This window comes from Haemaphysalis longicornis, unplaced genomic scaffold (assembly GCF_048455015.1).
Source record: "Haemaphysalis longicornis isolate Haplotype H1 unplaced genomic scaffold, Haemaphysalis longicornis Haplotype H1 scaffold_3, whole genome shotgun sequence".
In the NCBI taxonomy this organism is placed as follows: domain Eukaryota; kingdom Metazoa; phylum Arthropoda; class Arachnida; order Ixodida; family Ixodidae; genus Haemaphysalis; species Haemaphysalis longicornis.
The window spans coordinates 24,049,963-24,056,679 of NW_027526335.1; the positions used below are offsets into that span (position 1 = coordinate 24,049,963).

General features: G+C 43.1%; 1 long non-coding RNA gene across 2 annotated transcripts; it reads right to left on the minus strand.

The window, feature by feature from the left end:
• Positions 1 to 1,651: 1,651 nt before the first annotated feature.
• LOC144174151 (uncharacterized) lies at positions 1,652 to 3,600 on the minus strand. 2 transcript variants are annotated; one of them, XR_013323432.1, is made up of 5 exons: positions 3,318 to 3,600; positions 2,238 to 2,364; positions 2,080 to 2,159; positions 1,938 to 2,024; positions 1,652 to 1,868 (listed from the first exon to the last, which is right to left on the minus strand). It is a non-coding gene; the product is annotated as an uncharacterized LOC144174151 (long non-coding RNA). The 2 variants fall into 2 exon arrangements; XR_013323431.1 differs by lacking the exon at positions 3,318 to 3,600 and having other exon boundaries at positions 2,238 to 2,465.
• Positions 3,601 to 6,717: the final 3,117 nt, after the last annotated feature.

The following is a 6,717-nucleotide window of genomic DNA, read 5'->3' on the forward strand; positions in this document are numbered from 1 at the left end:
GGATCATCAGTTAAACATCCCTTCATTGCTTTTAGCCAAAGCATCTCCTAGCTTTTTTTTTCTTTGTGTCTGGGAAGGCTAGTACCGCAGGGTGTGGGGTAAGGGAGCAACAGTTGCTGGAAAGGCTTAATTAATAATCATAATAAACATTAAAATAACCGCTCCGAGGCCCCACCTTTACCTTCAGCGCTACCGCTGAAAGTGTTGGCTGTAGTTTCCCGTATTTGAATCCCTTTTGTGAGCTTATTCTTGTCATTAAGGCGTTATTATAGTGAGTTCATTGAAGGTAGCACGACAGCAGTCTTACAGGAGACGAGCAAGAGAGTCATACCTCCTCACTGTGAACAAATAATCTCCATATGACCGTCGGAGGTATATAATAAAGCAATGCAAAATGTCTTAACCAATATTTTTATTGCACACGCACACCGTAAACAACTAAAAATACCTTAAAGCACACGAGCACGGCATGTCAACCTCTCGGCTGTAAATATCCACGTGACGAATGTAAAATGTCTAAGCAATATAAGCAATAGTTTTTACAGCACACACGCACCGTAAACAATTGAAAATGTCTTAATTAACGCAACCCCCCCCCCCCCACACGCACACACACAGCCTCTTGCCCATAAATATCCCCACGTGACCGCGAAGCATCCCTAGTAGCACAGAATGTTGCCCGAACATTTCCACAACGTTTCCCCTTAACGTTGCCAAAACGTGGCTAATGTCCGCTTTTTTTAACGTTAGTGCAATGTTTCCCAGAAACATTGCGTCAACATGATTTTAGCATTGCTCCAACATGGGGGCAACGTTTTAAGGGTGTTGTTTTAATGTTTGGATAACGTTGTTTCTGACGTTCGTCAACGTTGCTACACTCTTGGAGCAACCTTCCAGCCACGTGCGGGACACATTTGAACAACGTTATGAGACGTTTTCTGATGACATTGCAGCAACTTTTCAGCTACATTTTCGCAACGTGCATACCACATTTAAGCATATCCCTGTACCATTCGGACGTTGTGATAACATTGCTACAATCTTGCAGCAACTTTAGATCCACACTTTTAACATGAAGTTAGCATACAAAGAACGTTGCTGCAACGTTCAAGCAATGTTTTTATGAAGTTGCAATAACATTCCTACAATTTTGCGGTAACTTGCCAGCTATATTTTTCCAACGTGCGGGTAACATTTAGAAAACATCGCTATCATGTTCAAGCGATGCTTCCTACAACGTTACCGCGACTTTACAGATACGTTTTTTCCCCACGAGGGCCGCATCCGCGCACTGTTGATATGACGTTCAAGCAATGTTTCTCTTACGAAGTGATGATATTGCAGCAATGTACAGGTAACTTACAGTTACATGTATCTAATATACATGCAACAATAACTAGATGAAAATATTATAAGTTAACTTTTTCCTAGACAGACGATTGTTGACTGCATGATAAGCGAGCACTTCAAACGTCGTCCTCATAAACTCCTGAAAGGTATAAACTGGCATTTTAGACTGCATGTTTATACATTTGATCCCTACACTGACCAACACACACAATTAAGGCAGTCCGGCAAAATAACAAACTAAGATGGCGGAATTTTAAAGCAAGGAACATGCCAGCTAGCGTAAATAACAACACTGACACTCTTTAAGATGAAAGAACATGTGCGTTTTATTTTACCATTAACAATCGATCCGAATACGTATTGTGTTAAAGCAATTGAATTTCGCAAGTACGCTGTTTCAGCCGTTGTCTTCGTTTTTCTCCTCCTGGGCTTGCTTGTTCTTCTGCCTTGACAAGTCAGTTTGATGACATACTTGACGGCCATGAACCCAGTAACATGGGGTTGTTACTGCCACGCTTCTGCGAAATGAAAAAAAGCTGTAGTTTAGGAGAAGTTGCAAAGTTGTTACAGCATAGACAATGTCTCACCTCTCAGAACACCAGGACCTTTGGCATACAATATGGCCTCATCAATTTTCTTGTACTGGCACTTCAAATGAGGTTTGACTGCCATTCCTGGAAAACAAACAAAATGGCATTGCTCTAACACAAAGGGTGCTCAGAAGCTCACCTGCAGTTTGGATGACGCTTGCTGCCAGATGAGCTTATTCGTGTGTCAATGTTGTGGTGCTGGTAAATCATAAGGTATTTCTGAAACAAAACAGAGTGTATAGAAGTGGTTCAGAAAACTGAAGTGAAGCAAATTTTAGCTAATAGAGAAAACCTTACCTTTAGGAAGGAATATTATAGCAAAACAGGCCTCTTCACTTTTCACTTTGTCTTGCTTGTTTAACTTTTTCTAATGCCCGTGCCAACTTTATGACGCACATCGCTTGAGTTGGTTTCTCAAGCATCCCTGGAAAACAGAAAAGGACAAAATACTGAATTATATAAAATACCTTACAGCTTTCTTTCCAGGCCATTGAGTAATTAAGTGAAAAGGCTTCGATCAGACAGCTTGCCAGAGAATTTTCAATTAACAAGAGAAGCCGACCAACTGATGACGACGTGGTACGTCGGCAATCATTGAAAGAGGACGATAATTACCTCAATGGCCATAAACATAAAAACGCAACGAACAAAAATTAGTAAAAAGGCAAATGTAAAGAAGGGAAACATTACATGTACAACTAGATGAAATTACAACCGTGTATTTTCTTGGTTGCCTAATTTTACCTTTTGCTCTCGAAAAATGTGCTAAAAACTGGCTTGAGCTGTTTTATTTTCTCATTTTTATTTATTTTTGATCATTTTATTTATTTATTTTTATTTGTCATTTATTTTCTTTATAGTTATAAGCATCCGACGTAGACCAGCCTTTCACATGGAAAATATGTGAATACTACAAAGACGTCAGGCGTTGTTTTACATCGTAAGATGGTTCGCATAAGCAGCTGATAACATATGGCTTAACTGCAACGCTAAATTGTGTTCCGTTACAGCATGCCGCCGAAACTCGCGTGAAATTAAACATAACAAAGTTATATTTATTAGTTGTATTTTTCGCGTTCGTGAGCAGCTGCGGCGAGAAGTAAATTAAAAGCCAATCGTACATATCAAGGTTCTTGCAGAACATATATACACTCGATTTCAGCATCATAACAAAAAATCTACTACTGAGCGCCCACCTGATTTCTCATTATACTCTTTCCATAAAATTTAAGTGAATACGTGTTCCCCTTCGTACGCATTCACAAAAGCAAGGATATGCTTAGAAGTTAGAAACGGGAGGGCAATCCTGTTCCCGCTCTTTTACGAAGTAAACTGCATTCGAAAGAACGAGGCGAGCTCAGAAAATCGAGCGCTTACCTTCACTGGTCGGTTGCTATGAACTTTCCGGCCCACAAATATTCGCCGTAGCATGCGGCCACACAACAATATTTCGTATGACATGGTTCCTTCTCCATTCCGTTTGATTGTCACTATGGCTGCTCCTTTCTGAAAAAAGCGCGCGCATTTCGTCTACTCTTCCCAACCCACCGCCGGCTGCCAGTCGCAAAGGAGCATGAGGGGAGGACCCCTCTGCGAGGGGCGCGCACGTGTGCGCGTGTGAGAGGAGGGTAGGACGCTGGCCAAGGACGAAAGCGTTTTCTTTCTGCCTTTTTTTTTTTTTTTTCGGCCATCCCCAACTCGCGCTCGGCTGCTGAAACTTCCTTCGCGACACACAGAAGGGACGGGACGGGACGGAGCGTCGACGAAAACAAAAAATAAGGCATGCAGGAAGAAAGGAATGCGCGAGACAGCGTGCCTGATTCCCAGCTGAAGTCTCGGAAAAAGGCGGGGTTCCGAGAACGCCTGGCGCCCTGCTGTATTTCGTTTCGCGCCAAGCAGAACGCGACAAGTGTTCGATGCATTGGAACCTCTTACGAATAAAAATTACACCAGGAAAAATCTGAAGATAGTGTGTGCAATGCTATTGGAAGGGAACAAGAGCAAAAATTTTCAGGTTACTTGGAAGGTTCGTTTGTATAATGAGAAAAGATCCTTGAAATAGGCCAATGAGCTTTCGTACAGGCAGTATCTCCTGGAAAATGGGTGTCACACCAGGGTTAGGTCTTTGTTTTGTTTTATTGTTTCATATATGTTACAATATCATGGTGCTCTGACTTTGGCGCTCGAGGTAGGTGAAATGTCTATGGGGAAGTTGAAATATAAAACAGCCCACTTCATGTTGTCTATTTCAAACAAAGGTGCAAGGTGTGGACTAGTTGGAACGTTCGCTGATCAGAGGGGGCTATAACAGTGACTAAATGTCACAAGAAGGGGGCAATTTAAAGTACATGAACTTTGGGCTTGAATCTATTTCATAAATCAACCGTAATTACTGCGGCAATGTATATATGAAGGGAAAACACACGATTGTAATTAGCTGGCGACATGTATACGGCTCGCACACCCATATGATGCACAGAAATTTATATAGCTTGCATATAAAATTTCTCCAGTAAATTAATTTTTTCGAGCAATTATGAGGATCCAGCAACAAGGCAATGTTTGAGCCTTCTATCTAGATTATTTTTGTTTAAGGATATACAGGCGGCAACATAAAACAACCCGGCCATGCATGCTTTAAAGGGGCCATAAATAGGCTTCCGAAGGTCGCCATTGAAATCGCGCAATCGCTAGAATACCCATTCACGGCAACATTTACCAAATATTACACCTATTACACCTAACGAATAAAAACATGAAGCAAAAATTTGGTGTCAGTACTCCTTTAAAGAGAAAGTTAACAGTGCGAGTCGCTTGTGAAAACTTAGCAAAATGCAACTGGAAATTTTCCTTGTCGATGCACGATTACCTTTTTATAATGCAACCGTTTACTACCAAAGGAAGGCGCGCAATGTTTTAACAATAGGAAAGGAAAGTTGGGAAGTCATTTCTGGATGCTGTTTTCAGGCAGTTATGAAAGAAATGTGCGCGAACTTCTTAAAGATACGGCCAACACGTCGAATGAAAAACACGGCGTATACCCGATCACTTTGTCTTTCCATATGGTGCACGTTTCCCAAAAGAACACATCTCCATTGTAAAGAGGCCGCGTTAAATTTCGGTATGATGTCATGGTGAAGTGGGCGGCTATGGAACGTAAATGAAGCCAAGTCGGAGTAGATACCATTTGACGATGGCATAAAAAGCTATTTTCTTGTTGAAATTCCAGTTTGTTTATTTATTCAGCAAATAATGATTGCAAGATAACACACGGCAATGAAACCCAAGTTCTCATTCGTGCCTCACGACGTCGAAATGCTGCGCCGTCCGTTTCACGCGCGCGTTGGGTTAATTAGCAGGCGCTGTGCATTTGGTCAGTTTCCTGGATATATGCGGCATGCACATGGACAAAAACGCACCCGAGTGGCATTTGTAAAAGACTCACGAAAACAGCCCCATAGTTGGCCATACGTGACAACGCACAGTTGAGGGTGAAAGCTGCGCGGCTTTATCGGTGCTCAGCAGCTGTGTTTTGCTCTTTAAGTTTAATGATGTGTTAAAATCGCCCTAAAATATCTGATTTGACTGATTATGAGGTTTCATGCGCCGACGCTACACAAGCGATGAGGCGCACCGTAGCAGAGGGCTCCGGATTAATTTTGACTACCTGGGGATCTAATTAACGTGCACCGAAATTCCGAACACACGGGCATTTCCGCTTCTCGCCTCCACACACACACACACACACACACACACACACACACACACACACACACACACACACACACACACACACACACACACACACACACACACACACACACACACACACACACACACACACACACACACACACACACACACACACACACACACACACACACACACACACACACACACACACACACACACACACACACACACACACACACACACACACACACACACACACACACACACACACACACACACACACACACACACACACACACACACACACACACACACACACACACACACACACACACACACACACACACACACACACACACACACACACACACACACACACACACACACACACACACACACACACACACACACACACACACACACACACACACACACACACACACACACACACACACACACACACACACACACACACACACACACACACACACACACACACACACACACACACACACACACACACAAAAAGCGGCTGCCGCGGCCTGCAATCGAGCCCGCGTCCTCGGGCTCAATCCTTGGACTCAGCGCTAGCACAACAGCCACTGTGGTGGGTTTCTAGAATAACTAAATCACACTATAAGATGAGACAATCGGTATACCAATTGCATGAGCGACACGGCCTGCAGGGGCTGGTGCGAACCGTTGAGCGCACGGATGTTCCAATAAGAGCGCATTCGCAAAATGGAAAAGTTGGTTTCGTACATCAGTGAAATTCTGCTTAAAACACGTCATTATTTGGGTGTCATTTACACGGATCTAAGTTGATTTACACTGCAGGTATTGATTTTTCAGAGCGTGACTGTCGTGCCTAATTGATTGGCTTTTTACTAGGTGTGGCACAGCGACGCTTCATTGCACACGTTCACAAATTTCGCGGGGACTGGACTTCACGGAAACGCGTCCATAGCCAACAAAAGCGGCCGCTTAGAGTTATTGTAAGTCGAATCTGTCCTCAAGAAATTCATGTGTCAGATGCACGTCGCCAAGAAATTTTTGCGTGTATACGTCGTATGCGTATACACCT